At 47.0% G+C, this 10,024-nt stretch overlaps 1 long non-coding RNA gene across 4 annotated transcripts; it reads right to left on the reverse strand.

Annotated features, from left to right (window-relative positions):
- Nucleotides 1-5,446: 5,446 nt before the first annotated feature.
- On the reverse strand, nucleotides 5,447-7,624 carry LOC123060976 (uncharacterized). Of its 4 annotated transcripts, XR_006428407.1 has the most exons (3): nucleotides 6,904-7,624; nucleotides 6,736-6,787; nucleotides 5,447-6,435 (listed from the first exon to the last, which is right to left on the reverse strand). It is a non-coding gene; the product is annotated as an uncharacterized lncRNA (long non-coding RNA). The 4 variants fall into 4 exon arrangements; XR_006428408.1 differs by having other exon boundaries at nucleotides 5,447-6,778; XR_006428406.1 differs by having other exon boundaries at nucleotides 5,447-6,787.
- Nucleotides 7,625-10,024: the final 2,400 nt, after the last annotated feature.

Consider the following 10,024-nt stretch of genomic DNA (forward strand, 5'->3'; position numbering starts at 1 on the left):
CCCGGATGAGATCCCGGACGTCACGAGGAGTTCCGGAATGGTCCGGAGGTGAAGAATTATATATAGGAAGTGCAGTTTCGGCCATCGGGAGAGTTTCGGGGGTCACCGGTATTGTACCGGGACCATCGGAAGGGTCCCGGGGGTCCACCGGGTGGGGCCACCCATCCCGGAGGGCCCCATGGGCTGAAGTGGGGAGGGGAACCAGCCCCTGGTGGGCTGGTGCGCCCCCCTTGGGCCCCCCCTGCGCCTAGGGTTGGGAACCCTAGGGGAGGGGGCGCCTCCACTTGCCTTGGGGGGTACTCCACCCCCTTGGCCGCCGCCGCCCCCCCCTAGGAGATCCCATCTCCTAGGGCCGGCGCACCCCCCTAGGGGGCCTATATAAAAGGGGGGAGGGAGGGCAGCAACACCTCAAGTCTTGGCGCCTCCTTCTTCCCTGCTACACCTCTCCCTCTCGCAGAAGCTCGGCGAAGCCCTGCTGTGATCACTGCTGCATCCACCACCACGCCGTCGTGCTACTGGATCTTCATCAACCTCTCCTTTCCCCTTGCTGGATCAAGAAGGAGGAGACATTATCCGCTCCGTACGTGTGTTGAACGCGGAGGTGCCGTCCGTTCGGCACTTGGTCATCGGTGATTTGGATCACGGCGAGTACGACTCCATCATCCCCGTTCTCTTGAACGCTTCCGCTCGCAATCTACAAGGGTATGTAGATGCACTCTTCTCTCTTTGCTAGTTGACTCCATAGATTGATCTTGGTGAAACGTAGAAAAAAAATTTGTTTTCTGCAACATTCCCCAACACCGCGGGCCGGCGGCGGAGCTGAGGAGAGAGGGCGGCGGCGGACAGATGGCGGTCTCCGATTGGACGCAGGCGGCGGCGGACATGTCCGGGCCGCGGTATTTTTGTCCGGCGGCGCGAGGGGAAGAAGCTAGGGTTTGTACCGCGGATTTCGGGAGGGGAGCACATATTTATATGTAGAGGGAGCTAGGAGAGTCCAAATGAGGTGTGGTTTTCGGCCACGTGATCGTGATCGAACGCTCTAGAAGATGGAGGAGGTTTAGGTGGGTTTTGGGCCACTTTGGAGGGGTGTTGGGCTGCAACACACACGAGACCTTTTCGGTTCCTCGGTTAACCGTTGGAGTATCAAACGAAGTCCAAATGGCACGAAACTTGACAGGCGGTCTACCGGTAGTAAACCAAGGCCGCATGGCAAGTCTCAGTCCAATCCGAAAAAGTTTAACACCCGCACACGAAAAGAGGTAGAAAGGGACACCGGGTGACATAGGAGCGCCGGATTGCAAAACAGACAACGGGGAAAATGCTCGGATGCATGAGACGAACATGTATGCAAATGAAATGCACATGATTACATGATATGCAATGCATGACACACAAGCAATGACAAGGCAATAACAGCGAATAACTGGAGGACACCTGGCACATCGGTCTCGGGGCGTTACACGCTCATAGGCGTTGGGTGTTCGGTCCCAGTATACTGAGACCAGAACAGCTTCTCCGTCGAGCTTCCCTCCTCGGCATGGTAAAACTTGGCGGCATCCGACACACTACGGGGAAAATCTGCGAATGCTCCTGGAGAGCTCCGGACTCGGGTAAGTAACAAGTAATTTACTTTCACATGCTTGATTTGCGTATTGAATGCCTTACCCGCCGCTATCTTCCTCGTCCTCTCAATCTCCTGGAGGGCCTTTTGGGCTTCGGCCTTGGCATTCTTTGCGCTCTCGAGGGCCGCGGCAAGCTCGGACTCTCGCGTCTTCGAGTCAAGATCCAAAGCCTCGTGCTTCATGACGAGAGCCAGGAGCTCTTGCTGCACCTCGCCCACCCGGGCCTCTTGTTTCTCCCGCTCGGTGCGCTCCTTGGCCGCTTTATCTTCGGCCTCGGACATCGCTTGCTTTAGGGTTGCCACTTCGGTCGTGGCCCCTGGCAAATTCATGATGATCCTGTCACTTTGCAATTGCATCTTTTTTATATGTGTATGTGTATATATATGTATATATATAAACACTATTCTGATCACGGCATCAGAATAATATTCTGATCACAACCTGACCTGCCCCACTAGTAGTATGTTGAACTTCCCTGTTAACTAGGTTGAATTTTCGCCAACATTGCCCAAATGGGGCTTGTGATATACCGTTGGAAAGCTATGGACACCAATATCATGACCCAACTTAAATTTTTGGCAAAATATAAGCGGTTTAAGAGCAGTTTTGAAAACCTTTTTTCTTCGCACAAAAAACGTGAATCGTATTTTCGATCACATTTTTAAACCGTTTATCGGAATGAGGCATATAATATGGCGTTGGAAATCTACTGCCAAACCGCTCCTTCCACATGTTGAAAGTTTTCTCTAATTCCCTATGGTTAAAGAGAAATTTGAAAAAACGTAAAATTTTGTAAACCGAACAGCTGAGTTCGTTTTTCGGTGTCATTTCTAAATGGCTAATCCAATGGAGGCATATGATACGGCGTTGGAAAGCTTATGAAAATGCGCTACTTTTTCATCTTGAAAGTTTTTTTCTAATTTTGAATGGTTTAAGAGTAATTTAGAAAATTGTCCAAGTCCTACCGAGTTCGTATTTTTGAGCTAATTTTTTAACCGTGTGTCCGAATGCAGCAAATGATATGGTGTTAGAAACCTTGAACAAATGCGAAAAATTTTGGTATGTATTGTTTCTCCCAATTCTTTACGGTTTTAAGCCAGTTTTGAAAATGGTGAAAAACATATTTTCGCCATAATTTCTACAAACTTTATCGGAATGGGGCAAATAATATACCGCTGAAAAGCTACGAAAAATGCGAAACTTTTTCATGTTGATGGTTTTCTCTGATTCCTAGCCGTTTTCAAGTAATTTCGAAAACGGCGGGATCATGCGTTCTGCCTTTATCGCGAAACAGATTCTTCAAAAATGCACCGCGTGAAGAACCTGAACTTCTCGGCGCCTGTACCTGAACTTCACTTTGTTTTTCACGTGATTTTTTTGCTCGTAGGTCTCCATCCACTGCTCGTAACTCTCCATCCACTCACCGGAATTGAGCAAGTGATATACCAGTGGAAAGCTGTTGTAAGCACATAACTTTCCCGTGTTGATCGTTTTTCCATACTCGTGATGATTTTAAAAGTTTTTCATCTGAAATTCATTCAGCGCAGTAGTTGAACTTCATGTTGTTTTCATGTTGAACTTCTGTGACGTATTTTCGTTTGTAATTTTCTCATCCATTCGTTAGTTTTACACAAATGCTACTCCTTTTGTACAAACCCCTCTCACAATAATTTTTTTAACTTTCTCTGACCGAGGACTTGAAACTTACACAAATGATATTCTTGTAGTTTTGCGGTAAATTAGAAAATGGCGAGATCATGATTTTTGCGTTCATCGCGAACGGAAATGCACTGCGTGAAGTAGTTGAACTTCTGGGGCATGTTTGTTTGAACTTCACTCTGTTTTTGACGAGCTGTTTTTTGCACTGCGTGAAGTAGTTGAACTTCTGGGGCATGTCTGTTTGAACTTCACTCTGTTTCACTTTATTGTATTTTTCTTATATGAAATACACACCATGTAGTACGTGAACTTCCGGTTGTTATCATTTTGAACTTCTCTCTGATTTGAGAGAATTATATTAAAACAAAAAAACAACATATTTTTATGTATTTTTGGACATCTAAATACACGGTTAACCTCTCTCACAAATTTTTTTTGAACTTTTGCTCGCCGAGCACTTGAACTTCTAGCAACCATTTTTTCGTTTATGAGTTGTTTTTAAAAGTGCAAAAATGGCGGTGTGTTTTTTATTTTTTTCAACAGGTAAACCCTAGGTATAAATAAACTCCGAACTTCTCTGTTATTTCAATTTGAACTCCACCTTTTTATATTTTGAGTAAAGAATTGTATCGATTTTTATACGAAAAAAATCGAACATGGAAATACAAGGTGAACCTCTCTCGCAAGAATTTTTGAACTTCCCCGGACAGAGCACTTGAACTTCTTTTCAACAAACCTTTTAAGCTTTTATTTTTCTATACTTTTATTCTCACCTGAAATGCATTCCTTGCAGTACTTGAACTTCTCATTGTTTTCACCTTGAATTTCTGTCACGTATTTTTGTTCAACCTCTCTCATAAGAATTTTTGAACTATCTCGGGCCGAGCACTTGAACTTCTAGCAACAAAACTTTTAGCCTTTGCTTTTTCATTCTTTTTTTAATACAAAATGCACACCATCTAGTATGTGAACTTCTGGCGGTTATCAATCTGAACTTCTGAGATCATGAGTTCTGCCTTCATCGCAAAAACAAAGTCTCTGAAAATGCACTGCGTGAAGAGGTTGAACTTCTGTCTGTTTTTTTCACTGTTGTTTTTTGCCCCTAACTCCCCAACCACTTACTGGAATTGAGCAAATGATATACCGCTGGAAAGCTGTTGAAAACATGCAAATTTCCCGTGTTGATAGCTTTTTCTCGTGAAGTTTGAACTTGTAGTTTTTCTTAAAAAAATGGGAAAATCTTTTAAAAAAATTGTGTTTCCTATTTTTAATTTGAACTTCTTAGTTTTATTGTTAAGTAACGAGGAAAGTCGAGTTTTTTTGAACTTCTTTGTTTTAAAATTTGAACTTCTTGGTTTTATTTTTTAATAATGTGAAAAAATCAAAAAAATTATAGACATCGAACTTCACCATTTTTTAAATTTGAACTTCCTAGTTTTATTGGTTAGGAACGGGAAAAATCCTCTTTATTTTTATAAACATTGAACCGCACCATTATTTTAATTTGAACTTCTAGTTTATTTAGAAATATGAAAATTCTTTTCTATGGAGTTCTTGAACTGGTATGTTAATTTAATTTAAACTTCTTGGTTTTTATTGGTTTTTCCGCCATGAATTACTCATGTCTACACAGTGGATTTTTCTTCTCTGCACATCCCGTCTCTTGAGTCGCGACTTTTAAATCCAAATGAATTTGTTACATGAAATAAACAAGTTTGTTCTTTTTTGTGCCTACATAGTTTTTTATTCTCTGAATTTCTCTCGTAGCTCCCTCTGAACTTCTATACGTATGTCATGAATGTTCCGTACTTTGTTTTAACCTTTTATTTTTATTTTTTGAACTCTAGGATTAGTGGTTTTTTTGTTGAACTTCGCTGGTTTTCATTTTTGGACTCGAAGGGGTTGTCATATCAACTAATATCTTTTTTATCATTCCTCTTGAGTATATTATTTTATGAACTTCTACTGTTGACAAATGCACCAGACTTTGGGAACACCTCGTTCTTTTTTTTGAACTTTTTTCAGCAATAGTAATACTTGAACTTCACTCACTTTTTTTCTGGAGCAACCAAATGTGCAGACCACACAGCGAAGAGGGCACATTTTCTTTCGTTGTGGACATTTTTTAAAATCACATGGAGAGCACACAATCAAAAAGATGAAAATAAAGAAGGAAAAAACTATGCATTTTTTTTTTGCTCATACATAGAAAATGTGTATATCCACATTTTTAAAATTTCTATGTTCTTTCTTTGATCTACATGACAGAAAATAGTCTTTTTCAATTCAGTGTAGTACGCACACACACACGCACAACAAATCCGCATTTTTTTGGCTGACATCTATTCAGGCATAAATACAAACACATTTTTTATGTACTATAGCTCGCCTGCAAGTATCATTCTTCTTTTATCGGACTCGAGTTCTCTGCAATCCTTGAAGCTCCATTGGGAAGCTAGCAAGCAACACTAGTGCTCTCAGATGAAAATCAAACGACCAAAAAATAGCCTCTCCACCTCCATGGGTTCGTTCACGATCTACTTCTGCTTGTTAGACTCCATCGCCGGGTGGTGCAGCCTGCTGCTGCTAGCATTATGAGACAAATAGCTGTTCCTAGGCAACCTTACAAAAGCAAAAACTTCTTGCAACAAGTTGGATGAAAGCAAGATATGTGTTTTTGTGAACCGACAGAAGGAGCTGAGTAACCCCAGGTAACTGCTAAACACATGCGACAGAAGATTCATGTTAATGAAATCTGACAACCTCCCAGGAAACAAATGCTACATGTTCAGAAAATTGGAATCTTCTGTTAGATGTGGCAAGAAGGCACGCTAGGTTGAAAATGAACAGAAACCTAACACAAAATTCTAACTCACCATGGCCCTTGAACTTGTATCCTAATTTCTTTTGAACTGCTACATTTTTGTGTAGGGATCCGGCGAGCTCGCCATGGCGTCCACCACACGCAGAGGAAGATGAAGTGAGATCACATCCCCATGTGGAAATGCACCCCAAAAACAGCACAAAGATCACATACATCATTCTGAACTCCGACATTCTTCCTGCACATCATGTGATATTCTCCCCTTCCTAATAGTGACCTTCTTCATTCCTATATTCACGCAGGTAGCGAGCACCAGCAGCACATAGGTCTCTGCAGACACAATTTTCAAACATAGGCAAACAAGAATCTGCCATAAGCATTCAGGAAGATATTCTTTGTTTATTTTTTTGGTTAAACTTGTGTCATGAACAAGCATTCTAAACAGGAGTGAGTGACAAGCATTCAGGAAGTGCATAAGTGTCAGATGCATAAGCCTCAAGCTTCGAGTCTCTATCCGATGTATAGTCCATTCGAGAAGAGAAGTGAAAAGCCCAACAACAATACTAGAATGATGATTTCCATTGGAGTTAGTCTGTCAATTCTTCACGTGGGGCCTAGTTCTGTTCTCACCTTCTTGTATGAGATCGCATCACAAGGAATTGCATCCGAGCTCCTGCCATTTCTACAATTTTCGATCAATAAACACATTTGGCCTACTAACAGTCAACACATTGGACTACAGCCATACTTATTATAGAAGAAAATGGTGGTTTCGCAAAATCTACAGGGAACAATCACCTTTTTGTGAAGAACGTCAATGACATCCAGAGCACGATGCCTGCGGGGCTTCACCAATGAACATCAGGATGGCACGACGGTGGTTGGAGAAGAAGTTCGAGCAGAGGAGGGGAAACCGTCCATGGTGAGTCAGAGGTGTGAAAACGAGGAACAACGCTAGCCGAGCACGGGGTCACGGGTGGAAGGCGGGGACAGTGGCTAGCGGGGTGGATGGCACCGGTGCCGTAGCCTGGCGGGGTTAACGGCGGCTAACGGCAGCACTGGATCGGGTGGATCCAGCAGGGACGCACATTGGCGTTGCCGGCAATGGGGATGCGAGAGGAGGTCGTCGACGGGGTTGCGGGAGGAGGCCGCCAGCGGGGTTACGGGAGGAAGCTCGCGGTGGCGGCAGGTTTGCGGGATGAACCTCGCGGCGGTGGTGGGGTCTGCAGGAGGAGGTCGCGGCGGCAGTGGCGGGTTCTGCGGGAGGAGGCACGCGGCAGCGGCGGGGTTTGCGGGAGGAGGCCCGCGGTGGCGGTGGGTTCTGCAGGAGTAGGCAGGCGGCGGCGGGGTCTGTGGGAGGAGGCCCCGCGGCGGTGGGCGGCGGGTCTGCCGGAGGAGGCCAATGGCGGCGTTGGTGTTCCGGAGATGGGAGGAATCGAGAGATTGGAGAAGACAAGGAAGGTCGTGGGTAGATTATGCGTCGGTCCAGGATGTGATAGTGGGCCGGTCGGTTTGCTCTGTTTTTTGCTTTCACGGATCAGCAAAATCCCATCAGGCCTTATATAGGGCTAATTGTGATCCAAATAGTTATTCTGATCCCAGGATCAGAATAGTGTTACTATATATATATATATATATATATATATATATATATATAGAGAGAGAGAGAGAGACAAGGAGGTACTTACCTTTGTTCTCCTCGAGCTGCCTCTTGGCAAGGCCGAGCTCCTTCTCAGACCCTTCGAGGTCCTGCTTCAGTGCGGCAACCTCCGCAGTTAGTGCGGCAGAGGCCAGCAGCGAAGCCTGCATACGCATATAGACATACTTATGTTAGACTCCTGCGATATTGTTTGATCCTCTATTCGGCTTTTCTTTGTGAACACCGAACAGAGCATCAGGTGCTACTGTCTATGCGGTAATATTTTTCCTACATTTTAAATACTTACCTCAAAGCCTGTTAGAAGGCTGGCACATGCTTCAGTCAGTCCGCTCTTGGCGGACTGAACCTTCTTGATCACCGCACTCATAATAGTGTGGTGCTCTTCGTCGATGGAAGCGCCGTGAAGTGCTTCTAGAAGGTTGTCCGGTGCCTCTGGATGGACAGAGGTCACCGGCACGGGCGTCTTACCCCTTTTGGAAGGGGGTCGCTTGCTAGAGTCCGGAACCACTGGAGGTTCCGGCACGGTGTCCGACTGAGTGCCGGACTTGGAGCCCCTGGGAGCCTTGCTCCCTTTGCTCCTGGAGTCTGGAAGGTCGCCTTGAGGCACCTCCGGGATTGTCTCTCCCCGGCTCGGTGCCCCTTGGGACAATACCTCGGCATTGTCCGTAGGGCAAGGGGAGGAGGCGGTCGAAAGTGGATCGCTATCCATATCCGATGAATCCAAGGAGCCATCCGATGAGGATACGTTGATACGGGCTTGGGGCGGTCTGCATAATTACATCCAGTGTTAGGAGAAGCAGTGCGACGACGGTATGCTATGAGTTACTCTGGTATCCGAACACTTACGATTTCACCAGGGGCTTGGCCCTGAGCAGCCACTCGTCCTCGCCGTCGGTGATGGTGGTGGAGCAGTCCAGAAGGAGAGTCCTTCCCTTCTTGGACCCTTCGGCCTCCCCGGTTGGGGAGGCCTTCCTTTTCTTATCTCCCCCGGCTGGAGGGGGAGCATCTCCGTCTTCCACCTCCTCATTATCATGGGAGGAGTGTGTCGCGGAGTTATCGGACGATGAGTCCGATAACACCTGGCGTCGGGAACTCTTTCGGGTTCCCTTGGCCTTCTTCTTGGTCTTCTCCGGCACCTTATAAGGAGCCGGAGTCAGCATCTCCGTCAGGAGAGTGTCCGCGGTGTCTTCGGGCAGGGGGGCGGACAATTAATCTGCTCCGATGCCTCCACCCAGTCCTGTCAAAGGCATGAAAGCTCAGACCCCGCGCATGGTTAAGCTATGGGAAGTAAACATCCTACCAGATGTACAGGACTTACCGGATTCGCAGGGCGCTTTGCGCTTAGCCCACGGTCCTCGGTGAGAGAGGGAGGGACCTCGGCGCCCTTGAACAGCACCCTCCAGACGTCTTTGTGCGTCGTGTCGAAGAGCTCGCTTAGAGTCTGGTGCCGGGCCGGGTCGAACTCCCATAAGTTAAAATCCCGTTGTTGACACGGGAGGATCCGGCGGAAGAGCATGACCTGGACTATGTTGACAAGCTTGAGCTTCTTGCTTGTCATATTCCAGATACACTTCTGGAGTCCGTCCAGCTGCACCGATGAACCCCAGGACAGGCCCTTCTCCTTCCAGGAAGTGAGCCGCGTGGGGATTCCGGATCGAAACTCAGGGGCCGCCACCCAGTTGGTGTCGCACGGCTTGGTGATGTAGAACCACCCCGATTGCCACCCCTTTACGGTCTCCACGAAGGAGCCCTCGAGCCATGCGACGTTGGGCATCTTGCCCACCATGGCTCCGCCGCATTCCGCTTCTTGTCCGCCCACCACCTTCGACTTAATATTGAAGGTCTTCAGCCACATGCCGAAGTGGGGCCGGATGCGGAGGAAAGCCTCGCACATGACGATGAACGCCAAGATGTTGAGGATGAAGTTCGGGGCCAGATCATGAAAATCCAGCCCGTAGTAGAACATGAGGCCACGGACAAATGGATGGAGGGGAAACCCCAGTCCGCGGACGAAATGGGGGAGGAAGACCACCCTCTCGTGAGGTTCTGGGGTAGGGATGACCTGCCCCGCGGCTGGTAGCCGGTGCGCTATGTCCGCGGCTAAATATCCGGCTCCACGCAACTTTTTTATGTGCCCCTCCGTGACGGAGGAGGCCATCCACTTGGCTCCCTCTCCGTACATGTTTTGGAGAGAGTTGAGGAGGAGGATGCGGACTTGGGCGCTGGAGCTCGAGTGTGCGAGAATGGATGAGCAAGGAG

The sequence above is a fragment of the Triticum aestivum genome, chromosome 3A (genome assembly GCF_018294505.1).
Source record: "Triticum aestivum cultivar Chinese Spring chromosome 3A, IWGSC CS RefSeq v2.1, whole genome shotgun sequence".
Lineage (NCBI taxonomy): Eukaryota > Viridiplantae > Streptophyta > Magnoliopsida > Poales > Poaceae > Triticum > Triticum aestivum.